A 27,795-nucleotide genomic window follows, 5' to 3' on the forward strand; every position below is an offset into this window, starting at 1 on the left:
CATATGGGATAAAGTTTTTAGATGCCAGTGATATAGTGGACCAGGTAAATTTGCATATGGGAGATGACAACAAGGTTCTCTTTAGGCATACACTAGTGAAGGATAGTGATATCAATCAAAAAATAGATGGCACGTAGTTCAATAGAGGCCACTCAGTAGACATAGAGTGCTTTTGTTTTCAACGACCAAATCTAGCATAGGTATTTGCTCAAAATGGTTATGCTTTTTCCCTTGGCCTTACCCTTATGATGTGGACAAACTTTGGGACACATGCGACAACCTAGGCAAGTATAGGGCCTAGAAATTAAAGAAGCTAGAGCTTACTAGCATAGACGACAACACGTTAATTATAGATCGGGCAACTATGTACTCCAGTGAGAGCAAAAGGTTGTGGAAATAAGGGACACATTTGTTATGTGTGCAACAGCTGAGAATGAAGACAAATTGACCTCTGCATCATCTCATGGTTGATATGCTCACAAAAAGGACGAGGTAATGACTTCAATGCAGGGCGCAACGTGATTTAAAGTATCTACTATGAGAAAGTGCCCTCTAGCATAAGTAGCTAGGTGTGATGTGGGGGCATTTATCAAGTTGCCAATGCCCTAAGCACATAGACGATCTCATTCAAACCCTAAGCACATTAGAACTTGACTTATAACCAAACTAGACAAACACGATACCTTAAAGATCAAACAACATATGTAACAAGATGAATTTCATTCATGTGGTCTACCCTAGATGGTGAGCGAAAAAGGGAATGAATTGCAAGTTGAGGGAGAGAGAGAGAGAGAGAGAGAGAGAGAGAGAGAGAGAGAGAGAAAGGGGGGAGAAAAAAGTGGAGGATTTGAAGGGATGAAGAAGAAGAAGAGAGAGAGAGAGAGAGAGAGAGAGAGAAAGGGGGGAGAAAAAAGTGGAGGATTTGAAGGGATGAAGAAGAAGAAGAGAGAGAGAGAGAGAGGTGGAGAATTTCATGGGATACTTATATGCTCCATGCCCAAAAAAAGTGAACATAAAAATAACTAAATGCCTGATTTTTGGCTTGCCTCGTGTAGGCCGTAGTGAAGGATTCGTCTTGGAGATGGGCAAATTTCAGAATTTGTTTTTGTTTTTATTCTTGAAGTCCATGTTTTATGATTGATTCCTCCCTCTCTCTCTCTCTCTCTCTCTGCCTCAAATTGACTACGTTGATAAAATCTCAATTTAGGAAGGGGGCTTCACCAAAAGAAAGCTATGAGGGGGAGCTTCAATTTCTGCGAATCAGCCCTTCTTCTTTTTTTATGCATCCCTCAAATCGACTACGTTCATAGAATCTCAATTTAGGAAGGGGGCTTCACCAAAAGAAAGCTATGAGGGGGAGCTTCAATTTCTGCGAATCAGCCCTTCTTCTTTCTTTCAAGAAAAAGAGTTGGAAAAAGACTTTTCAGGGAAAGTAGGATGGGGCGGCCCACTCATCGATTGTGTGGTAGTAGCCCAGATTTCTCAGGTATGCACTCTAACATTTGGTTAGAGATAGTACTTTCAGGTATGCACTCTAAAATTTGGTTAGAGATAGTGTTTGAAAGTGCTGCAAAATTAAGTCTAATTTCATTTATTCATTTTCTAGCACGAAGGAGATGGTGGTCACACAGGTTGGATGGCAGCTGGTAGCCCACAAGGAGATGTGGCAAGTTTGGACACACCCGCAGGTGTGATCAGGTATGTGTTCCATTAACCATTCATATAATTTGGTTACTAAAACACATGGTAGGCTGAATACAGCTAAGGATGCTATGTCAAACTGAGGCTGCTGCTTAGTGAATGCTCCTGCGTGCCTCTGGTAAAGAAAGGCTTCTGTTGTATGCATACAATGAGGCAAGAGCCTCCTTAATAGGGGGCAGTCCAGCCCGAAAAATGGCCAACCAGATCAAGATCAGGTTCAGCCAACCTGGTCAATGTTTGACCCAACCAGCTCATTTAGGTCAGATATGCGTACTTAGTCTGGCGTGCAACTGCCAATCTACACGTCTTTCCATGACCTTACAATTGCTGCAGATCTGGTCCTAATCTGCTACTGTGATAGAAATCTGTTTGCATCCACCTCAAAGTTCTTCTGCTAATCATTCCGGCCTAACCTGCTTGTACTGCCCCTCTGTCCTCCTCAGATGGGCTCACATGTGGGGCAGTAATCTCTAACGCCCGTTGTCACGGACTCAATGTGGGTCCCCATGCATAGGATATGATGCTCCATCTGATCAGCTCAATCAGCTTGTCCCTTAGCAGCTCTCTGAGGCTTAATTAACCTATGTTTATTTATGGCTTAATTTATTTATGCTTTAATTATCCTATGTTTGTCTATGGCTTTATTTATTTATGCATTAATTAACCTATGTTTCTCCATGGCTTAATTTATTTTATGCATACACTATGTCCAAGGGGGGCTTCCCCAAATGTTCAAGAAAAGATTCCAATCCAAAACCCTTTTTTTCCCACGTATGAGCTCTACCACTAAGCTACAAAGTAATATTTTATACCCCTTTCCTGATAGTAGTATTAGAAATCCTCCCTCATCCCCCTCCCCCTTTGGGATGTCCTTTCCTCTTTAATACCCCTCCCCCTCCCCAATCTCACATGTCCCTTCCTCTTTAATCCCCCTTTATTTAATTGAAGCCCCCACATGAGACGAATTATTGCCCCTCCCCCTCCTCCCTTTATTTAATTCAAGCCCCCCCCCCTCTTTATCCCTAAATATTTTCCCATCATAGACCACTCCCGGCTCCCCCCACACCAATTAATTAGTTAATAGGGGGTTTTTTCTTACTGGGGGCCGTATTTGCTTTTGCATTCCATTTCCACTCCATTGCCTCCCGCACCCAACAACTGTCGCACTATCATGATTGGCCACATGTTGGCCAAACGCTATGACTAGAGTTGGATTCCGAAGTTAATGCCTTTACAGAGAGACATGAGCATAGAGCTAGGTAACATATAGGTTTTTGAAGGACACACTTTACCTTGGATCACATCTCTATGTTGGCATAGAGCCATCATTGTATAAAAAGAATTTGGGAAGATTAGGGGAAGAGGATAGAAGTGGCAAAAGTGAGAGGGCGGAAGGGGGAGAAGGATTGAGAAGTAGAAGTAGAATTTATTATCGTCCTCGGGGGGCCAAAAATGACCCATGGGACCTAATCGGGGTCAAGATTTTTCAAGTTCTTGACGGTATGAAAAAAGACGAGTGACAAAAGACCCCAACGTTGCCGGAGAGGCAATGGAGAGAACTGATGAGAGCTGTTTGGTGTCTACCAGTATCCGCTGGTAATCATCCTTGATATGTGCATATCTGGGGCACTGTAGGGCTACATGTGCCTCTAACTTGGCTGCCTATGAATCACAAAATCTGCGAACTCTGGCATGTCGTGGCAAATTCAACCAAGCTCCTTTCTCTATGGCCAAGGTATGTGACCGTGTGTGGAATCGGGCAATATTCGTGCGATAGAGAATGTGCCTCTAACTTGGCTGCCTGTGAATCACAAAATCTGCGAACTCTGGCATGTCGTGGCAAATTCAACCAAGCTCCTTTCTCTATGGCCAAGGTATGTGACCGTGTGTGGAATCGGGCAATATTCGTGCGATAGAGAAGAGGGATGGGAGTGCTCATGTATGGCTGAGCAGAGGCATCTGATTTCATGAATGATGACCAGCATAGAGGATTTATTTGATCTTCGTAGTATTCTAACTTGATCTTCCTTTCTGCTGTCAGCCATTAAGCCTGTAGGGTGCATAGTAAGGACAACTGGAATACCTGTAGATTGACATTTTCAGGTGGCATAGTTAAGTATGGTTCCACTTTCCATCTGCTGAACCATATCCTTATGTCTGTCCCCCATCCTGTACATATGATCTTGCTTTTATGGTTCTTTTGAAGTTTCATACTTGCTGTCCATGCTCTGTGTGGTAATCTGTTTGTTGGCATTTGTTGCACGTCCACAAGATATTGCATCACTCTGATCAATGCATGAAACTCAATTGGCCTCCTGTATGTTTCCAAAAGGAGCACAGAGTACGGGGTAGTAGCCTTGACTCCTAGATGTCGTCGTAGGAATGCTTTCTGCATTTTTTCAATCTCATTTCATGTAAATGGAGAGATGCTGCCTCCCCATACTTCTACTCCATAGAAGTGAGAGAGAGAGAGAGAGAAAGATATATTAACATCCGTGGAAGGCCCCATGGGCCTATGGGACAAAGTGTGGAAAACACCAAAAGGGGAAAAAACTCATACAAGCCACAAAGGACTAGAGCAAAGGACGCGCTAAGGTCCTTGCTGAGTACTATGCTGAAATAAAGAGCTCAATAGCTCAAGAAAAATCAAATACAAAACATGTCGTATCATATCATATCATGTCATATCATATCATATCATGTACTATCTGAAAGTAGGAATAGAGCTGGAACTGGGACTAGTTATCAGATTCCGAAACCGCGGCACTGTGGTGTCTCGTCTATGAGCGGTGAAAATGTCTCGGATCTGTGTCTGTCTGGCTGTTTCACGTTGTGGTGGCGGAGGGGGACGTGGTCTCCTCGATCTCTGAACCCGCTGAGCTATGTTTACACTGACCCCTCGTCTCGGGCGGTCTCCTCTGAGGAAAGCTGTGGTAGGTCGGACCTCAATCGAGTGTGCTCTAGCCGCTTTGCGTGTCACGGGTAGCCTCTGCAGTTCTCTCTCGGCAGTCCATACTGCTCGCATAATAGCTAGCTGCTTTTCCATCCCACTATATCCTGGAGTTGACTCAAATGCATAGAAATCTGTGACATGCTGCTGTGACTGGTCAGCCTCTGTATCTTGTGGTCTGGTCCCCTCCTTCTACTCCTTGATCTGTCGTAGGAGGGTCTCCCTATGTCGGCGCATCTCAAGTAGATAAAGCCCAATGCAAACCTGGTCATGGAAGTGGATCAGTTGCGATAGTAGGCCGAACCCACTCCCATCTTGATAGAGACAATGGTATCGCCTCGGATCTTGTAGTAGATTGGGCAGGTGCAGAGAAAGTGCTCCTCTGTCTCAATCTCTCCTAGCGTGCATAGCATGCAGATCCGCTGCTCTCTGGGTATACGTGTTGCTCTCCTTGTCTTAATCCTCAGCTGATGGGATGAAGCCCGCATTTGTGCAATGGCGATCCTTAGTGCGTGTGAGACTCCTCTATCCTCTAGATATTGGGGTCTGATGATGAATCCCTGGGTCTTGGTGGGGAGCTCTTGATCTCCCGCCCAAGCCAACTGTATGATATGGTTAATCTCATCTCGTGAGATCGACTCAAGGGGTGCATCCATACTGTACTGAAAGGGAGGGAGCATGTCCATTTGAATCCAGTGTTTGGCAAACCATGTGGATATACGTGCATACCGTGTGTTCGCCCCTCTCTCAGCTAGTCGTTTGGATGACTCCAGAGCCAGCCTCGGTAGTCTCCACTGGGGTAAGTCCCAAACTCTGTGAATGAATGTCACTGTCTGGAAGATGGCATCAATCTGTAGTGGTATCATGGCGAACTCTGCCTGTACTATCTCATGCAGGATTGAGGGCTTGCTCCAAATCATCCTAGATCCCATAGTCACCAGTAGCCGCTCGAATCTCCTCCACTCTGCTATCAGTAGGTCACATCCCCAAAAGGGTGTTGCATACACGACAGTCGGTCGCACTAGCATATTGAAAAGCTAGCACATCATTGGTGGATCCTAAAAGTGTGACTGGAATCACTGTCTCTCCAATCGGGCTAGAGGACCTCGCCCCCGTGGAAGTCGTGCATGGGCTACATGTGTCATAGTGAAGAGGGGTCTTGTGAAGACTACTCCTAGATAGGTGTAGGACTGCACTATCTCCATTGGCTCGTCTTGGTAAGTGAAGCTGAATCGACGGAGCACTGCATGTGAGGTGTTGAAAACCATAACCTTGTGACTGTCAAGTCTCTCTCTCTCTGTAGAACACCTCTAGGGCCTCCAAATGTCTTTGCGATTTCTTCGTTGAGGATGAGATAAGGACTATGTCATTGGCGTATAGCAATATTTGTATCATGAGATCGGCCAGTAGTGATCCTTCGCCTCCAGGGCGGTCTATGAAGGAAGCGATCTCATCAATGTAAAGCCCAAAGAGGGTCGGTGAGAGGGGGCAGCCTGGCTTCACTCCGATCATACTCTCCACCCAATCCGATAGACCACCTTGAGTGCGAACTCTACCTCTGATTGACTCATACAAGCTCATCACTTTCCATATCAGTGTGTCTGGAATCTGTAGCTTCTATAGTCTCATGATCATGCCATACGGTGGGACAGTGCCAAAAGCCTTCCGAAAGTCTACAGAGCATGGGTATATGTCATGTGCACGGATTGGTATCTGACGTGTACTGGGTACACAAGACTAGCTCAGGTAGCCTGGGGAGGCTTAGAGCTAGGCAGGCTTGATTCTCGGGTTGAGTGGCAAGGGTACGAACCAGTTTGAGGTCTTCGCTATTTTTGGTGCTTGGGGCCCGAGTCTATAAAAGGGGCCCAGGGGGTTTAGTTCTCAGAGAGCCGATGGGAGCAAGTTTCGTTCCCAGGTGCTAGGTCTGATCCTGGATTGAGTCGCGGACGCGCGCTTGCATCTTAGCGTAGCCCAAGGCCCAGTAGAAAATCCCAGGCTTCACAGCGCCACCTGGTGGTATGGGACACCAGGCTGGTTTGGATCTGGTTGGGAGTTCATGCCCGTAGCTCAGCTCGTGGCTCGGAGGGGACATCTCCTGATTCGGGATCACATCCCGTAGATGTCGTGGTTGGGTGGTGAGCAGCCTGCTCAGTTTCTTACGTTGTGTGTGTTTGTTTGCAGATCAGAGGTTTCAGGAGTGCTGGGATGTGTCAGTTGGTATCAGACCCAACTCCTGAGGTAGGAACTTCTGATGTGAAAATTTTGGACGATTTCTTCCTCCAGGTATGCCCTAATTTCGAAATTTGCTGCTGCAAGTTCTTGTTGGTTCATGGGTTATCGGGTGTGGTAAGGATGTAGGGAAAAGGTAGGAGAAAGAGAGTATGTGATTTCGGAATTGCTGAAGGGATTAGGTGAGAGAGGGTTGAGACGTAGCTAGGAGAGAGTGGAGATGCAGGTAGGAGAGGCGTGAGAAGAGCTGGGTGGCAGGCGTGGAGATTTCGTTGCTGGTCAGGGCTGCGTAGGGGTAGAGGACGCAGGTGCGAGTGGCTGAGTGGTGCGCCATGGCTGGAGGGGGCTGGAGCAGGGTGCGGCCACTCTGTGGGAGGTGTTGCTTTTTTCAAAAAAGCACCCACCTCCAAGTTTGGGAGGGTGAGCTTTTCTGGGAAGCATAGCTTCCTAGATTAGCTGCGCTATCCCCTATATAGATTGGCAAGGATCCAAGCTCAGCCATAGCCTCACCTAGTGTGCACAAGAAGCCCTCCTTGCACACCGATTTGATTGCGCCATCAAGATTCGGTACAGCCTGCGACAGGAATACTGTACAGCTCGCGTCAGCATCCATATAGCTCGCGTCAGCATCCGTACAGACTACGTCAGCATCCGTATAGATTGCGTCAGCATCCGTATAGCCTACGATAGGCATCCGTACAGCCTGCGTCAGCATCCATACAGATTGCGTTAGCATCCGTATAGCCTGCGACATGCATCTGTACAGACTGCGTCAGAAACCGTACAGCCAGCGGGAGGATTCCATACAGTACGGTTTCCGTACACTGCAGCCTACAGCGAAACCAGCAAGGAAAGACTCTGGGATCATCTACGCCCGCTGATCGTCAGTTTCCAGCATCTTCTTTCGTCAGCATCTCTTGGGACGGTTTTTCTCTGCTCCACTCTCCTTCCAGCTTCCATTCCCTCAGTTATTTCTCTCAGTTTTATATTCTTTCAAATCAGATTTCAGACATGTCTGATTCTGTAAATCCTGAGTTTGCCATGGGAGATCAGGATTTGGATTACCCTGCTGAGGAAGACCAGGGTCTTTATGACGATCTGATTACGAAGAAGGCCTTCAGTGAATTCACCACTGCTCTGGATGGAAAATTCGAGCAGGTTAATGCGAATCAAACGGAATTGACACAGCAACTCCAAGGGATTCAGACGACTCTCACCCTTCTGACTAGCACTGTGCAGGCACTCACGCATGTGGATGCCATGGCTTCAGTGCTAGGTCCGAACATAACTCCAGACCCTTTTCCTGGAGATCAGAAGTCTCGAACTAAGGAGGTTGTTGACACTTGGTTGCACAAGTGGCAGGTACACTTCCAGTTCCACCCGTACCCAGATGAAAAGAAAATACAGCTTGCAGCTGGCTTCATGTCAGGAAAGGCTTTGTTATGGTGGAAGGAACTCCAACCTAAGCTAGTTACATGGATAGATTTCGAAGTGGTCTTCAGGAAGGAGTTCCTGAAGAAGGACGACGACTATGATATCGTTGGCAAGCTTAAAGCCCTCGATATGTCTAAGCTGAACTTGTCGTTTGAAGTTTATCTTCAAAGGTTTCGAGATCTGCAGACCAGGGCCACAAAGATGGATCCAGTGACCTTGTTAGGTTTCTTTGTGGATGGTTTGCCAGATTCGTACAAGTTGCAGATTAAGAACAACAAATATACAACGTTGCAAGAGGCCATGAATTACGCGCGTATTTATGATGATACCATGGCCGGTGCAAAGGCAACTACAGTTTCCGACACGAGTGGAAAGAACAAATGAAAGTTCTTTCAGCCTATGACTAGTACCGGGGAGACGAAGTCTATAGACAACGCCTCCAAGAAACACTTGACTCAGGCAAAGAATGGTCGAGCCCGTTTCCTTCGCACATTGAAGCTTAAGAAGGACGTACGTTGCTTCTACTGCGAGGAGCGGGGCCACACCAAGAATGAATGTCCAAAGTGCAAGAATCAAAAGTTAGCGCTTGGACCGAAGCTCGAGGCGGGTCCAGGTACCACAGCCAAGGGAGCGAACCAAGTTTCGATGACAGGTATTTCTGTAAATGTCATTACTTGCCCACTTTCTTGTAATTGCACTTTCAATACTTCGTTGTTTGGTTCCCATGATCTTTTCCGAGTTTATGGAGAAGTTAGGGATCAACAGGTTCACATTCTCTTTGATCCAGGCAGCTCTCACAACTTTGTTAACTACAAATTTGTGCAGAAGATGGGGCTGTCCACGATACCTAGCGATCACACCTATGAGGTGCAACTTCCAGCTGGGAAGCAGTTTTGGGATCGCAAGATTGAAGCGCTTCCTATCCGGATTCAAGCTTACACAGGGGCTCTTACGTGTTATGTTATGCACCTGGAGCATGTAGACTTGTTAATTAGAATAGAGTGGTTTAAAACCCACAATATTCGGATTGGATGGACGGAGCATACCCTTTCTTTTGTAGATAAGGACACCCAATTTTGTATTCAGTGTGATAAAATTCCCTCTTCTCAGGGACCTCTTGTATTTGCGATGCAGCTTTGGAATATATTAAACACTTCTCATTATGATGTCTATCAGTGTATTTTGATTCCGCTTTCTTCATTTGTTGTCTCTGTAATTAACAAGAATGATTTAAGTGTGTTTGAACACCATGAATTGAGAATGTTGTTAGATAGTTTTAAGGATGTATTCCCTGCTCAACTGCCGGAAGGTTTACCTCCAGAACGGGCAGTAGATCATTGCATAGACTTAGTCCCAGGGGCTCAACCTATTAGTGTACCACCTTATAGGATGAGCCAGCTAGAGGAGGATGAGTTAGCTTCACAGCTACAGGATTATCTGAATATGGGCTATATTCGCCCAAGTAAATCACCTTGGGGTGCACCTGTCCTCTTAAGGAAGAAGAAAGATTCTACATGGAGAATGTGTATAGATTATAAACGATGAAATAAAGTGACAATTAAGAATCGATACCCTCTACCTCGTTCCGATGATCTGATAGACCGTTTGGCCGGAGCGAAGTATTTCACTAAGATTGATTTGCGTACGGGTTATCACCAAATCCGTATCTATGCTAAACACATAGATAGAACCGCATTCCGAACTAGGTATGGTCATTACGAGTTTCTTGTATTACCTTTTGGTTTGACCAATGCTCCTGCCACCTTTCAGCAGATGATGAACGATTTGTTCCGAGATTTTCTGGGCAAATTCGTTGTAGTGTTCTTAGATGACATCTTGGTATATAGCCGAACGCTTGAGGATCACATAGGACACCTCCGGATTGTCTTAGTTATTCTAAGACAGCATAAGCTCTATGCCAAGATGAGTAAATGTGACTTCTTTATGAAGGAGATCATTTACTTAGGACACAAGATTTCTTCTGAAGGTATTAGCATTGATCTGGATCGTATCCAGAAGGTTTTAGAATGGCCTATCCCTCAGACTGTGAAACAACTTCGTTCTTTCCTAGGATTTACGGTATTTCTACGGAAGTCTGTGCATGATTATTCACATATCACGGCACCCCTGACAAACATATTGAAAGGTCGTGGACGCAGGTCTACCTAGCCGATCTCTTGGAATGATACAATGAACAAGGCTTTTGAAACCTTGAAGTTTTCTATCAAGGAAGCACCCGTTCTTGCATTACCCGATCCTACCGGGCCTTATATTCTAGAGGCCGATGCGAGTGATTTTGCGATTGGGGCAGCTCTATTCCAAGAGGGCAGACCTGTAGCTTTCGAGAGTAAGAAGCTAGACGACACCCAATATCGTTGGCCCACACTAGAAAAGGAACCTTATGCTGTAGTGTATGCCCTTAAGGTTTGGAGACACTACTTGTATGGTTGAAAGTTCCTTGTATTGACTGATCATCAGTCAATTAAGTATGTGTGTGATGGATCTGAATTGAGGGGACGGAAAGCTAGATGGGCAGAATTAATGCAAGATTTTGAATTTGAAATACGCTATCGTAAGGGTTCGTTGAATAGTGTGGCGGATGCCTTAAGTCGAGTCAAGTTTGTAAATGCTATGTCATTTACGGGAATATCCTCAGACCTATTTCAATCCTTGAGAGGGCTATACGCAACTGATAGTCATTTCAGTTCTTATTGGCAAAGAGTCTAGGATGGGAGCTCCATGGTTGACCAGGACTCAGGGATTGTGCCACCTATGGTACAGGCATTGGGAGGTCAGTGGATGATTAGGAACGGCTTGCTGTTCCGGAATGAAAAGATTTGTGTGCCAGATGTTCTGGACCTTAAATCCAAGATTCTCTGGGAGTGTCATGATGCCTCTAGTGCTGGACATCCGGGTATACATCGGACTCTGTCTTTTGTGAAGCATACCTTTTATTGGCCTAAGATGCGTGCATTTATTGAGAACTATGTAGTAGGTTGCCGGGTTTGTCAGGTTACTAAGGCAGAACGCCTTAGAAGCATTACAACCATTAAAGATTCCAGGTAATAAATGGGAAAGTATTTCCATGGATTTTATTACTGGTTTGCCTCGAACGCGCAAGGGACATGACTCCATTTGGGTCATAGTAGACCGTTTGACAAAAATGGCTAGATTCTTACCTACTAGAACAACTATTTCAGCTATTCAGTTGGCTCACGAGTTTGTGGACCACTTGTTTAAGCTGTATGGTTTGCCATCTGACATAGTCAGTGACAGGGACTCAAAGTTTACAAGTAACTTTTGGACACTTGTTTTTGAGAAGTTAGAAACTACTCTAAGTATGAGTTCCCCAGATCATGCACAATCCGATGGCAGTACAGAGAAGCTTAACCAGTTGGTTGAAGACATGCTTCGGGCATATGTATCTAAGAGACAGTCTTCATGGGAAGATTATCTACCTATGATAGAATTTGCTTACAACAGTGCAAAGTATTCTAGTACTGGTTACAGTCCTTTTATGCTTATGTACGGGTTTCAACCTAAGTCACCAGTTATGGTTGGGTTAAAAGGGATTCAAAATGATGCTGCTAAGAACTTCTTGCAAGACATGCAAGAAATGTTGCAGTTTGCCAAGGAGTCTATTCGAAGTGCCCAAGATTGGGACAGATTTTATGCGAATAGACATCGTTCACCTAGAGAGTTCTCTGAAGGAATGATGGTATATTTGCGAATTCCCAAGGAATCCAAGAGCCTAAGTACTAGTTTGGTTCCGAAATTATCCCCCAGATACTGTGGTCCGTTCAAGGTCATTAAAAGAATTGGACTAGTTGCATATTGACTAGAATTACCTCCTGATGTTAAAGTACATCCGGTCTTTCATGCTAGTAGACTGAAAGAAGTCTTGGGTGCGGATGATCAACTTGTTTCTCCTCACGAGATAATAGAAGTTACAGATTTGACTTTTATTCCACACGAACCTGAGTGTATTCTTGAATTTCGTGACAGACAGATTCGTAATCGATATATCACAAAATACAAGATCAAGTGGAAGGATCGTGTTGAGGAGGATGCAACATGGGAGACATTACAAAACCTCCAAAGAACATTTCCGGGTTTCTTAGCGAACTCAGGAGTGAGTTCTTAGAGGAGGGGAAGTATGTCATGTGCACGGATTGATATCTGACGTGTATTGGGTACACAAGACTAGCTCAGGTAGCCTGGGGAGGCTTAGAGCTAGGCAGGCTTGATTCTCGGGTTGAGTGGCAAGGGTTCGAACCAGTTTGAGGTCTTCGCTATTTTTGGCGCTTGGGGCCCGAGTCTATAAAAGGGCCCAGGGGGTTTAGTTCTCAGAGAGCCGATGGGAGCAAGTTTCGTTCCCAGGTGCTAGGTCTGATCCTGGATTGAGTCACGGACGCGCACCTGCATCTTAGCGTAGCCCAAGGCCTAGTAGCAGATCCTAGGCTTCACAGTGCCACCTGGTGGTATGGGACACCAGGCTGGTTTGGATCTGGTTGGGAGTTCGTGCCAGTAGCTCAGCTCGTGGCTCGGAGGGGACATCACCTGATTCGGGATCACATCCCGTAGATGTCGTGGTTGGGTGGTGAGCAGCCTGCTCAGTTTCTTATGTTGTGTGTGTTTGTTTGCAGATCAGAGGTTTCAGGAGTGCTGGGATGTGTCAGTAGACCTTTTGGTGTCTAAACCTCGTCTCCTCAGTGATAGCCCTTAGATTGATCCATTAATCTTGGCCAGAGTATGGCCAAACATGAGGGTACGGTAGTTCCCAGTCTCCATAGGGTCTCCGTCCTTGTGTATCGGTACAATAGTGGTAGTGCTCCAGGCAGGTGGGAAACCGTGGTACATAGCCTGGTGGAACATTTGTGCTAGGACCGGAGCTAGGACCTCTTGTCCATGTGCAAAGTGTTCAGTCAATAGTCCCTCATGGTCCTGCGCTCTCCGATTGTGTAATCTGCGAAGTGCAGCCCATACATTATGTGTGGTGAACATGTGGCAAGTAGTGGGCCTAAGCACATCGGACATATCCGGTGGTGTCTAGAGAGAGAGAGAGAGAGAGAGAGAGAGAGAGAGAGAAGGAACTTTTCCTTACCCTGTCATTCTTGTTATATTGTGAATCTGGAACAAGTAAATTTTGTCCGGGATCTACAACTAGCTGTTATGCAATTTAAAGTTAGATGATCTCGGCATGAGGGATCCTACAAGTCCGAAAAGATGGCTGCTTCCATGCACTCTTCTTGAATGCCATGTATCCAATCCTAGATGGTAGAAACCGCAAAGAACATCCAAGTGCACATCCTAGACATTCTTCTGCAACCACATTTCCTTTTCCCTTCCTATATTAAATGTCAAAGTCATAGGACTGGAGTGAAGCCAGCCATCTCTTTTACTTGGCTGACAAGTTTGGCTCTGTTTGGAAAATCTGAGTGGCTTATGATCAGTTTTGACCTTGACTTTGCTCCCCCACACATAGTGATGCCACTTTTTGAAGGCATGTAGGAAGGCCAACATTTCCTGATCATAAAAAAGGTAGTTGACCTGTTTGGCATGAAATTTTCTGCTTCAAAAGCTATTACACCATGCTCTTCCTATAGAACAGCCCCCTAGCCTTTGCAACTAGCGTCTCCCTCCATAATGAATGGTCGTCAAATTTCAAGGCATATCGACAGAGAGGCATGAGTCGATGTAAATTTCAGGTCTTCTTCAAGTGTCTTGGAAGAGAAGCTGCCCTCTTGGCAAATTTCTGAATAAATAGTATGTAGAAGAAGCAAGGCCCAAAAACCCTCTCAGTCATTCCCTCATGCATTTCATCTTTGCGGGGTCCTCTCGATGAGTCTCGAATCCATCTCTACTCACACTGTGCCCAATAATTTAACCTTTTTTGCCTATTTTGCTTTTGTTGTAAATGAGGATGTCATAAAAGAAAATCACTATGTATTAGACAAGAATTGGCTGCAATATTTTGTTCACGAGTGCTCGAAAGGTGGCCGGTGCGTTAGTCAACCCAAATCTCATCACCTTGAACTCATATTGTTACGTCCATTACTAGACATAACGCAAGTATAGGGTTCACTAAACCCTAGGCCTAGCTGGCAAAGATCTAGGACTAGATATGGGGTCAGTACAGGGTCTAATCCGACAGTAGGGATAACCTAGGGATAGACTGAAGCTAGCAATTGTGAGGCCTAGATCACATGCGGTGAGCTAGCCTGCTATACTTGGTAGGGGAGTGCTAGCCATGTCAGGGTAAGACTAATCGGGCTTGAGCATAAAGGAAGGGATGCTTACTTTAGAGTAGCCTACCTAAGAACGCTAAAGCCAATAAAGCATTATATAGCCTATAAGTATAGATTGGGGGCTCATTATCAGGTGTCGTCAGGATGATTTCCTCAATGACCAGGACCTATTGGCCAGAGAGCAACAGCTAGGGGAAAGGGCTTGTGGTATGGGACGCAAATTTGGGCCTTGAAGCTAGCTAGCTATCTCTAGGTGGTTTGGACCTCTAGCTTGGGGGTGGTCTGGATGGATCTACATCTGAGAGGTGAGTTGCTAGCTCAAACCCGTATGATTCTTGAAGGTCTTGTTCGTCAACCTTTGGGTATCCTTAAGATGAATCATTCTTCGACCTTTTCATAAATTTCCATGGTATGGGACATGGAAATCAAGGCAGAATGATTGAGTTAGTCAAGCGCTTTACTAATTGGCTATACTAATGGCAAGGCAAATCTTGACTTGAACAATATATGCTGGGACAAGACTATTGTTCGAAGGGATATCAAATAGTTGGAAACTTGATTGTTAGACACTGACAAGGATATGTCAAAAAACCTTTATTTGCTTTACTGTCCTGATGTGAGGATTCACTTGGAGTAAAAGCAAGAATAATAAAGGGCTTCATTGTGTTTATTCTATGCTTGGATTGAGCACTAGGCTGGGACACAAGGTAACAATTAGACTCTATGTTTATGTGAACACAAATAATTTTGGGTTTCTCAAGCAGAGAATTGGGACCACCTGTTGACTTTGAAACTTGGATCCAAGCATGTGGATACCGAAACTTCTTAGTCACATGAGAATCAAGTAACAAGAAAACTCCTTGGAATAAGGCATCCTTCTGGTAGCGTATGGAAAACTTTGGATAGATTTACCCTGTTGGATAGAATATTGGGTGTTGGAAAGACATGAATTGGCCTAGTGGTTACTTGGCTGAGTTTCCACCCGTCCCTCTCCCTCATGGCCATGGTACTGAAAGGCAGGTTTGGGATCCCTTTACAAGAAGGGGTAGGGAGGGCCGAGGAGAAAATTTGCAAGATGATTTTCTAGAATCTCTTAGCAAATTCAGAGATCTAGAATTAGATCTCAGTAGACCTTAACTGGAACCTAGATCCTACCAGGGTCTACACTAAAGATGACCCAAACACTAACATTTGAAGGGGTGGTCTGTAGTAGTATGGGATGTTGTAGATGCTATTGTGGGTGCATTAGAATTCCTAGGTGGCAGGGAATTCAAAACGAATTGCTAATGGGCCACCCTTGTAAAACAGACTGAGTCGGTCTGTTTATAGACTGGGTTGGCTCAGTCCAGCCCTATAAAAGGGCCCCTTGGCTGCCTTGTTTTCTCATTCAGTTTGCTCCTGCCTTCAGTTCTCCTACAGCTCCACTTCAGCCTTCTGTGCAGCCCGTGAGATCCTTAGATCTGGCCCTGCTCTAGCCTCAGTCCCTTGGCCATCAGTTCAGCCTGATCTGAAGGTGACCACGAAGCACAACAGTCGGAGGTTTGGACCAGCAAACGGAGAGAGGTTGGGACACTGTTTCCTCAGCTTTCTCAGCTCTCTTTTACAGTTTACACAGCTCACTCTCAGCTCTATATTTCAGTCATCTCTCAGTTCTCTCATAGGATCTATCACTTCTAGTTTTCACTCTCTCACTCACGCAGTAACCCTGCATTCCGGTAGACAGCACAAGCCTCTTCCTTGCCTTGCAGAAGCATCCTACATCGTCAGTGTGGACAGCATTAAGGTCTCGGTATTGGTCGGCGTTGCCTCTCAGGTCCTTGGGTCTGCTATACGTGTGCACAGTGAGCTCTTCAGAAGTGCGTTCTGTGCTCTCTCGAAGAGTGTACTTTGTATTTCTCAGTTCTCCAACTATAAAGCAAATTCTCCCCTGATTGGGGGAGGGGGCCCTCAGTGGGTATAGGGACCCAATCGGTTGTCGACTCTACTCTCTCTCTACCCTCATCTCCTTTCTCTCTCTATGGTAAACAACGCTCATTCCTCGCTAAAGGTTTAAAGAAGGTCTTGCTGTGAATTACACGATCAGATAACCGTTGCATGTTACACCTTGATAAGAATAGTTAGCATAAGGTTCATTTTCAGCTAGCATTGGTGAAGTTGATCACTTTGCCAAAGCTAGGGAAGTTCCATATAGGAACTTCAGACTGGTTGATACCTGTGGGTATCTGGCATTCATCCATTGGTGAGTGGGTTGTTAGGAAATGGAGTCAATTTGAGTGACTTTTAGTGTGTTCTAGAGTAGTACTATACTACTTTATATCCTAGAGTGCCACGTGTCACTATGGGACTCATCCCATATACATTTGACACTTAGAGTGTGTGTGCCTATCCTATAAAGGCATTGTACTTTCTCATGTCAAATCACTCTCAAGCCTCAAGCCTTTCTTGGTGATGTAAGTACTTTACTTGAGTTGTACATTTTCATTTCCATTATGGTTGTTTAGTCTTGCTTTCCATTCCATTCCATGTCTTGCTTCTTCATGGGTGTGGCCAAACCTACCCCATGAGCTATTCTTTGTTGCTGTAAAGTAGCTGGGTAATGGTGGACCATGATCTTGTCTCTAGGCAAGAGAGTCATATTTAACTTTCTTATCAGAAAGTTAGTGCTATGGCTAATAGTGGCATAGTAGAGATCTCCTATCTTGACTTGTACCAGTATGAATCTTACTTTAAGGGAAGGAGAATGTTATGTCCATGACTAGACGTAATGCAGGTATAGGGTTTGCTAAACCCTAGGCCTAGCTGGCAAGGATCTAGGACAATATCTGGAGTTAGCGCAGTGTCTAGGGATAACCTAGGGATAGACCGTTGTGAGGTCTAGATCACATGGGTGAGCTAGCCTACTATTCTTGGTAGTGGAGTGCTAGCCAAGTCAGGGTAAGCCTAATTTGGCTAAGGCTTGAGCATAAAACAAGGGATGCTTGCTTTAGAGTAGCCTAGCTAAGAATATGGAGCCAGAGAGTAGCAGCTAGGGGAAAGGGCTTGTGGTATGGGACGCAAGTCTAGACCGTGAGTTTGGTTGGCTCTCTCCAAGTGGTTTGGACCTCTAGCTCGAGGGTGGTCCGGATGGATCTATGGCGGTTGGGAGGGAGGCAGTCAATAGAGCGAGCAAGAAAAAGCGAGCGACAATCAGTTGAACTGATTGGAAAATCAAGCAAGCAAAGAAAGAATCTAAGTTTTTTATAAAATAATTGCTTGAAGTATAAAGTATTCAAAAGAGTGGTTATGTCACATTTCTTGAAATTGAGTAGTCTAAAGTTAAGGACTATTGTAACATGACCCCATTTGGGTTTGGCAATTATCCTGGGGGGTCACTCATAAACATGTAACATATCACTTTTGTGAATTGAGGGGTATTTTTTAGTGGGGGGACTTAATGTTGTTTGTGTGCATGAGGGGATTTATAAAATAGCAACTTAATGTAATTTATATATGTAGATATTTTAAAATGTAAACACATACATGGGTTCAACCATTTACATGAAAAAATATAAATTGCAAGGATAGGGGTAATTTTTAATACATGCTTGCTTGCACATGCTTTATGGGTTTATGAAGAGTGATCCCCAGAGTGCAATTAAAAGGTAGAGGATTTTAAATTTTGGTTTTTTTTTTGCCAAAATAGATAGTGTCTTCTCGCTCCCCATTATGGGAAACCTTGCTTTAAACTTGGTGCAAAAAATTGGACAGAATTTCACAAAATTCATATTCTGATGCACACAATTTTTTTAGATGGTGCAAAAAGACATGATATTGATCTAAATCATGCCTTGTCATTTGATTTGATATGTAACATTATGCCATTTATATTTGACAATAAAAAGATGTAGGGATGTTAAAAACTCATCTTTTGGGCCAAAAAAATCATATGTTGACATCTTGCAAAAATACAGGGATGTGAAAATGTCCTCTTTTGGGCCAAAACAGCAAATAGGGTCATGTTACATATCAAATCAAATGGCAAGGCGTACTTTAGATGACTATCATGTCTTTGTGCACCATCTAGTAAAATTTAATGCACCAAAATATGAATTTGTGGTTAATTTGTTGCATTGGTTAGATTAGTGGGAGGTAAGAATAAATCATTAGGGAAGGATATTTTTCCAGTAACAAAGAAACATGGGTTTCATTCCAAGAGTGAACAGAGTTAAAAAAGCTAAGCATTTACATATGCATGGAATCTAAACTAATCCATGCAAGGAGTCCTTGGAAACACCCCACCTGTGTGGAAGGTTGCATTGATGATCTCAATTACTCTAGTGGAAAGAGAGAACTTGATTGCAGTTACTGTAGGGTTTGTCTTTAATACAAACAATGAATTGAAAATTGAACATACAAACTATCTCATGGATGATGTGAAATTAGTGTTAGTGGCTCAGAAAGTTATATGCATATTTAACCTTCTAGCATTGAGGAAACATATGGACTTTTGAATAAGTTATTATTTTTTGCTACTGAAATGGGGGAGTTATACATCTTTTATTGTTTTTTATTGCTCGCTTTTTTTGGCTCGCTCGCTTTTTGTCGCTCGCCTTTTGGTAATCCTTACCCAGAGCTATAGTAGTTTTGTTACTACAATGATTGCAGGGCAGAGGGCGGAGTCAGTGACTAGTTCCATTGTTGCTGCAACAAGAAGATCGGGAAAAGAAGTATGATGGAATGGGTGATAAAACCCTAGTAGCTCAAGACAGGAGAAAAGGCAAGGGCAAAGGTAAGCTTGGCAAAGGCAGCCCAAGAAGGACAAATCTGACGAAGGAGCGGATTCTTCAGATGAAGAAGACCAAGGAAGAAAAGAAATGCTTCTATTGTGATCAGCTAGGGCATTTTATGAAGGAATGCTGAAAGAAAAAAGCTGATCTCAAGAACAAGGGGGCCAGCTCAGAGTCAAAAAAGGCAGCTCATTTGGTGGTAAGAGAATGACTTTTCTTGGTAGCATCCCTAGTGCTGCTGAGATTAGGTATATGGATCCCCATGTTACTATCAAGATGTCTAACATTGAGAATTCTTCAAGAGAGGAGTCAAAGACCTTTGTGAAGGTGATGGATAGTGATGGGCATGGTTGTAAGGCACTTTAAGACACAACACGTCAGACATGCTTTTGCCATGCATCTAAAGTGTCTTAAGGATGAGACATGAAAGACACGTCATTGTAGTTATAATAAATAATATTTGATGATATGTGTTTGTGCGCGCGCACGTGTGCGTGTGTGTGCATACGTATGTGTGTGTGTGTGTGTCTGTGTAGAAGTATACAAGTGTACAACTTGATAGCATAGCTAACTGCCAGATTATAGAAGTACGCTAAGCTACATTTAAGCAATACAATAAGTATGCACTTGTACAATGTAGTCAAGACTCATCACTCAAGCCTTAAAGGTTAAACTTAAGACTCACGACTCAAGGGCTTGCAAGTTAAGACTTTAGAAGTTAAAAGTTAAGACTCAAGTGTCAAGAGCTTCCAAGTCACGACTTACAACTTTAAAGTTTAAGATGGACCTGTGTACCGAACTGGTATGCTTATGTCGAGCTGGACTTGACGGAGTAGGAGCCATTGGATGAAAAACCAAAAAACTACGACGACATCAAAATGTTTCAGAGGGTACAACACGGGAACTACTGGAGCATCTCCATTGACGTATTGGGATCGCGCTAATGTGGGTTTGAGAGAGGGAGTCTTGGATAGGGTTGGACACCCCCTGTAGCGGGAGATAGACTATCCTCACTCTCTCTCCTGCTCAATACTAACTGCAACTGCAAGATGATGCACTCACTACACAAAGTGAGCTGTGGATGTGAGTTAGAGAATCAGAGGGAGAGAATGTAGTGGACCTCCGAAGAGGAAATAGATACAACTGATTAATGAATGCCCAAAGGCCTGAATACAACTGTATGAAGGGGCTGAAACCCTCACTGCAAAACTGGAAGACTAGACTACCTAGAGGAGGTGAATCCTCACTAGATCCCTTAAGAGGCTGAGGCTACCCTGTTGGTCTGCTACAAGGAGGCCTGACTCTATTGCTCTCTGAAGGCTTGAAGGCCTGAGGAGTGGATGAAGAATGAGGGCCAAAGGCTGCCCTTTTATAGGCTTATAGGTCAGCTTGGCCGACTTGGTCAGCGCCGACCATCGTCCTGGTCGGCTGGTCAACTCCGACCAGTGACCAGGTCGGTCAAAAACCCCAAAAGTCAACTCTGCAACTTTTGACAAAAAGTCAACTCTGCATCTTTTGACCTGCGATGATGTGGCGTTGACTTCCTGTTGACTGTGTGCTGATTGCTGATTGCGCAAGGCTGCCTGAATGGCTGTACGGACGCCTACATGGCTGTTGACTTGGCTGCCTGCGCTGGCACTAGCTAGCATGGCCATGGGTGTGTGGATGCTCGTGACACCTCCCCACCTATGAGCCCCCAAATGAGGAGAGCATAGGAGAGGAGACCTAGAGATAGAGCTGCCACATGGGCATCTTATTGGATACCATGTGGGCAGCATGCCCAGAGGAAAGAGGGGGACTGCCACATAGGCAGCCCAACATGGAAGGCCTATGGGCTGGAGAGAGATTAAGAGCAGGCTGGAAAAAGGGGCGGCCTGCCTGGGCAAGTGGCAGCCTGCCACATGGCCAGGCATGGCCTGCATATGCATGGATATGTTGGCCAATCCAGGTCAACCATTAGGGGTGACTCAGGCGGCTGCTACAATACCCCTGGGCCCCCTAGGGAGTTGGCTATTTTGAAAGTGTCTTGTGCTCTATAAGGGGACCTCTGGGTCCCCATAAGGCATCACTTGGAGCAGCAACTCAAAGAGCAGTAAGGAGAAGCAGGAAGGCTTCTCTTGGACCTACATCCAGGAGGTGAAGGAGGCATACATGGCTGCAGACTTAGCTCAAGAGAAGCTGCCCACTTAGGCTGACTACCCGGGCAGTAAGGTGGAAGGATCACTGGACAGAGAGTCTACATAAGCTCAGAGGAGCATGCGGGTTCAGAGATCTAGGAGTGCCAGGCAGATAGTAGGATAACTTTGGTAAGAGCAGAGGACCATGGTTTGGTGGGACTCTACATCTCATTTGTATTATGTCCGGTTTTGGACAGAAATATATAATTGTGGATTCTATATTTATCTTGGATGCATTGTCTCTTTACTGGCTTGTACACACATCTATGATTGTGAAGTACATACAAGTGAAGAAGTTTAATTCCGTAGTGAAACATTTCTGCGTGTAATTCCTGGGGACGCTCTATCAGTCTTCCACGGTCTGCAGGATACCCTCTGGTGGGATGCTATTTCTAACACATCTCTTGTGCTATCTTGGCATCCTTGATATACTTGACACGCTTGTCCATTGTAGGGATTCATTGGATGGCACCATGCCCTACAATCTTATAGACTTTATTGTCTGCAACCTAATTGTTCCTGTTTTTGATCCATCCAAGGAGAGAAACCACTCTCTGCGATGTGTCATGAAGCCATGCTTCCTTGTCATTGGCATTTGCACAAGCATCAGTAGCAATAAGTGTTTGCTGTCCACACATGTGCTGCTCATCATCAAAGGCAGGAATGTCCATTTCAGTGGGATCAACTCTGCATGCTGCCCACCTTTTTGTGGTATTGGCTGCCAAAAATCTGGTGCTCGATGTGCTGTCCATGCTGAGGCATATTCATGGCTGTTTGTTTTGGCACATACGTGGGCAGTAATTTACTACAAACCATCAACTCCATCACGCAAAGGGATTAGCTACTATGACATCCTCAGTAATGTCATCAGCACCCAGTAGTGGGTTCGTATCAATGTATGCTCACACACATCCCCCAACATGCACCCACACACTCGAGCATACATTTCTACAAAGGTCAGAATACTGAGTTTCTGTCAGAGCTCTGGAGATGCAGGGTAGATTCAGCCATAATGAAGGGTCATTCTGCCATGTTATTACACTTCTCCTAAACAATTTTCGTAGTGTCATTATTAGGATTATCTTGGGCTGCATGCCCTGGCTGATTTTGTCCTTGGTCTTGCATCTTTTTCCGGCATTTTTTCTCAAAGTGACCGGGCTTGCCACAATAGTGGCAATTACCCTTCTTGTAGGCTGATTTCTGACCAGTGCCTGAGCCATATGCATGTGAGCAGGACCCTGAACCACCCCTTCCTAAAGATGGCGAAGAAGAGGGCTGTGCATAGCCTCCTCTTCCATGAGATGTACCTCTCCCACCCTATGGAGGGTACTTGCCTCTGCCTCTCCCACAGCCATGTGAATAGAAGGCATGTTTATCATGGTCATATGTGTGCATTTTATCCTCTTGGTAAAGCATCACAATCAGCTCGTTCATCATAGGCATCTTGAATCGAGCATTCATATTAAAAGTCTTGATGGAGTTGAGGATTGGGATTAAATTCTTCTCCTCAATGCTCTCTACCAACTGCTTTTTCATCAAGGATTTGGACTCATGTGCTGATGTCTTCGGTTATTTACTTTTGTTATGCATTTTGGCTTCTTTGATATGGTGATATATAATAACTGAATCTGCTCCTCAATGTTCTTTTGCAAATTGGGTGTAACTAAAGTATTTGTTGCTCTCATATCTGATTGCATTGTGGTCTAAATGTTGGTGTCTCTTTTGGTTTGCTTCTATAGCAAGTGTCTTACCTATTTACATGGAAGCAAGTGAAGGGGCTATGGTGGATGATTTTGGTATGAAGCAGAATCAGGCAAAGCATCTTCATTCATGATGTATGTGACTCTTGTTGATAGGGAGTGGAGTGGTGGAGCCCATCTATTTTGTATTATAATACTTTCAGGATTGAAATTTTATGTACTGGCCTCCTTCCTAAGAAGCATTTCACTTGGAACATTTAAAATTTTATGTAATGGCCTCCTTCCTAATTGGAATTTTACTAGGAACGGCCTTCCTTTTTTGTTGTCCATGATAGTTTCTTGATAAATAGTTGCTTTAAATAAATGTTAGCGATTCATAGTGTCCATGTTGGTGTTTATTTCACTTGGAGTGGCATTCCCTTTTTGCTTCCATTGATAGTGTCTCCTTAAAAAGTCTCTTCAAATAAACCAAATTTGGATATTGTCCATGATGGTGTTCCAAATATATGGTAGTGTTTATGTTGGTGTTTTCAAAATATAATGGTGTCTTGAAAACATTTGATAGCTCATAAACAAATAAGATAGTGTTTTGAAAACTTGAATATATGGTAAGAGTTCAACGTGATGAACCGTGGTGTATTGTGTAGCATACAGATGTCTTCGGGGATTTGGTCTACAACAAATGGTTCTTGGTGATGATACATGGGAATTCTTGTTTTGGTGGGTGTTTCTCAAATTCTACTTCGATCACTCAAAGAATGGGAGTGGCCTATTAGAGTAATATAAATTAGGAGCACTCTGTCTACAATATATGAATTGGTTTTATGTAAGGGTTAGGTTTGAATGAATAGACTTGTGGATAGAGGGTGCTAATAACATATGTACTTATTAGAGGAGTGGCCTATTAGAGTAATATAAGGTAGTACCACTCTGCTTGCAATACATGAATTGGATTTATGTAGGGCTATGTTTGAATGAATAGACTTGTGGGCAAAGGGTGCTAATAATACACACTTATTATGTGCTTATTGTATCATATTGAGAATATCAAGGATTTTATTTAGATCAACTATGTAAAAATCTTTCTCAAGAAAGAGGAAGGGGCCTAAGAGACTTTGTGAGAAAATTCCTTGCCAAGAAACCTTGGATAAAATCATTAGAGAATGTCTTCATATAGCCCACCTAGAACCATTCAAAGGTGAAGAAAATAGTTTTGAGTAAAAAAGTAAGAGCCTAGGGACGTGTGATTAGATACAACAAAAGAAGCAAGTTTTCTTTCACCCATTTTTTAATGACTGTGGGCAATGCCCACACTATTGGAAGAATTACTATCAAAACAATCATAATAATCAAAAGTATTCATCTTGGGAGGATATGAAGAAAAAACTTTGCCAAAGGTTTTTCCCTCATAATTTTCCATAACATGTTGGAATAGGAGATGAGAGCTCCATGCAATTGCTCTACTATTGCCTAAACTTGCCAGTACTTTGCAGCTCCTTGAGTATCCAGAAAGAATGCCTAATTTTCTTTAATTCTCTTTGAACTTTTGTTGGCAAGGTCGTGACCTTGACTCCACCATCATTGCTTACCTGCACAAGGGCGAATCCCTTAATGGCATCCTATTTCTTCCATAAACGCTCTAAGAAACCAACCTACAAACTACCTCCAGGGACTTTGACCATGTCCTCAACCATCTTTGTGTCAATGTGGACTGTAGCACCCTCATATACAATGTATCCCTCCTTCACATTTACTTTGCTCAGAGACGTCTCGACAAGCTATTGATTGAGAGATTATTGGATGCATAGGATGTCATGATTTTGAGACCAGCTGCAGTAGTGGAACCACAGGATGTCACAGAGGAGTTGGCTAGAGGGTAATGGACCTTAGATGTGTCTCTAAGACTTCTATTATTAGTACAAGGAACAAAAGTTGTAAAGAGAAGGATTGTAAGGTGCAAGGATTGCAAGGAGGAAGTAGGAGTGCAGGGAGTAAGTAGGAGAGGATGCAAGGCTTGCAAGGAGAGTACATCTCTAATTCTATCCACTATGGTGGAGGGACGTAAGACTTGTAGGGTTCTAGAAGGCTTGCGAGATCCAAGGATTGCAATGATTGTAAGGAGAAGGCTTGCGAGATCCAACAAAGGGATTTGATGATGCATCTCTAATTCTACCCAAAATCTTGCATTCAAGTACAACCTTCGAGCTTGCATGATGGCCACGTGCTAGGCCTAATTGGAGGAAATTGGCTTAATTTAATAATGATGGTGAAAATTGTCCACTATGTTGGCACTACCAGTTACTACTAGTCAATGACCACATGCATGACTTCTAACTATTACCACTATTAGAACTATTTAGTAGTTTTACTCAGGAGAATTGGTTATCTATAACTTAAAAAATTCTATTCTCATCAATTCTAGTTACCATTCATGCTTGATTGCAACCACTACGTGATTTAATAATCACAGATTGAATTATAAAAATCCCTAAAATCTATACAATTACCAAGATTTTTTGACTTTAACTAGGAATTTTATATGCTTAACTAGTTTTTGTGTTGGAGAAATGGCCACCATGTTGGCATTCAATAGTATTAATTGGATCATGGACGCTTATAACAATGGTGGTGAAAATCAGCCATCGTGTTGGCCCCATCAATTAGTGATCACATGCATGAATTTTGACTATTCCCACTACCAAAACCACTTAGTGAGCAATAATTTTAGTCAAGAATCTTGTAACCCTTATAACTTATGTTATCTTTAACTTTACAGATTTGGTTATGTAAGGTAAGCTAATGGTAGTTGAAAGAAATGATGGAGCGGGCAACACTCTCTACAAGGATTTAGTGATGGTCCTCAGAGTTTGTTTAATATTAAGTCGGATGACTTAATTATTACTTTTTCACCACAAGGCTTGCAGCCACAATTAAATATCCACCGTGCTCCTATAGTGACCTGGCTTGCATGATGGGATGACCGTCTCATCCACTGCTATATCCAATGAACTCTACGACGTGCTTCAAAGGAGGCTAGGGTTTTTCCCATCCCCCCTTCAAAACAAAGAGCCATGTTGGTAAAAATTTGTTGTAGTCCCCTTACTAGGTATCTAGTGGCTCGTCAAATGTAATTTGATCAAAATAGCCAATTGCTTCTCAAGGTGGCTCGTTGGGCATTGGCTCTTTACCTTCCATGCTGCCTTGTCAACTTCACACTACTACACACTCATCATCTCCACCACCATTGTTAGCCTCACATTGCTCTACTCTCATCTCCATAACCTTCATCAATTGACACATATCCACCCTCATCTCCCACCTTTGTCTCCTACTCAACCCTCCTACTGCAGTTCTTGCTCCACCCTCATCTCCACCTCTAGACCCACCGTGCAATCTTCTTGATTCATTCCACATGAGATCCACGTTCGAGTCCACAATGATGAAGTTTTTATGTGGATTGGTTGCATTCACAGGTTGACCATACCACAAGAATAATCGATCGATTTGAAGGTTATACTTAGAAAACTTGAGTAGCTCACCAGTTGGGCAAAGCAATTTTGTCAGGCAATGGATTGACTTGAGTAGCTCTCTATTTGGGCAGTGCATTTTCGTTAGGCTTTTCGTTAGGCAATAGATTGACTTGAAGGTCATACTTAGAGAAGTTGAGTAGTTCACCAGTTGGGCATAGCATTTTTGGTTGGTGGGCTTGATCATCACCATGGTTGATGTGAACCACGAGGCCCATAGTATAATTTTAGCCATCATGGTGGTCATGTAATAGCTGGCATGGTGGTTGCACAATAGGTCTTATGCATACAAGCTTCTTCATATATATTCTAACTTGTTATAAATTTTTATCTTATGATATTAATTTTGATCTTATGAGTACTAGTTTGATTTTACAAATCTTGATATTTATTATAGGTTTGCACTTAATGTCTTTAGGATTGTCCTTTTAATTTAAGGGCTTTAAAAAATAATTTGCATGGATAGTTGGCTAGCTACAACCATCATGGTGGTGGGCTCAACTATCATAATTTGTTGACGTGAGCCATTGTCCTTAGAGTTTAATTTTAGCCATTGTGGTGGTTGCCTACAATGCCATGTGGCCTCTTGGCCTTTGGCCTCATATGCAGTTTGCATTCATGGTGGTTGTGATGATGATGCCATTGTGCTTGGAGTTGAAAGACCTAACATGAAGTTATTGATCCAGACAGATATTATGTAATTGCTATGGAATAGGAGGGGTTTTCATTTGAGGTTTCCTAATTATAAATTAACATCACATGATTTGTATCAATAGATGTATTCTTACCACTTGGATATTGCATAAAACACACTATTCAAAATTTTGGATTTGTTTAAAGTCCAAATTTAGAATTAAAATTAAAAAGACTCCAAAATTTATGAATACATTGGTAATGCTATTTTTAAGGCTAAAATTTAAAATCAAAGTTTTGTGTAAATCCCAAATAGTTAAGATTCCGTAAATACTTCCTATGATGAATATTTTGCCAAGAATTTTTAAGATAAATTTCAATACCAAAATGTGGTGGGATAACCAGATACTTGTTAGAATTTCAAAAAATC

At 43.5% G+C, this 27,795-nt stretch overlaps 1 long non-coding RNA gene across 1 annotated transcript; it reads left to right on the top strand.

The window, feature by feature from the left end:
* The first annotated feature begins 1,030 nt into the window (after nt 1-1,030).
* LOC147887945 (uncharacterized) lies at nt 1,031-23,510 on the top strand. Its single transcript, XR_015543166.1, has 3 exons — nt 1,031-1,486; nt 1,607-1,698; nt 23,245-23,510. It is a non-coding gene; the product is annotated as an uncharacterized LOC147887945 (long non-coding RNA).
* Nucleotides 23,511-27,795: the final 4,285 nt, after the last annotated feature.

Source organism: Dipteris shenzhenensis, chromosome 22 (assembly GCF_047967505.1).
Source record: "Dipteris shenzhenensis isolate YYH24624 ecotype China chromosome 22, Dip_SZ_1.0, whole genome shotgun sequence".
Taxonomy (NCBI): domain Eukaryota; kingdom Viridiplantae; phylum Streptophyta; class Polypodiopsida; order Gleicheniales; family Dipteridaceae; genus Dipteris; species Dipteris shenzhenensis.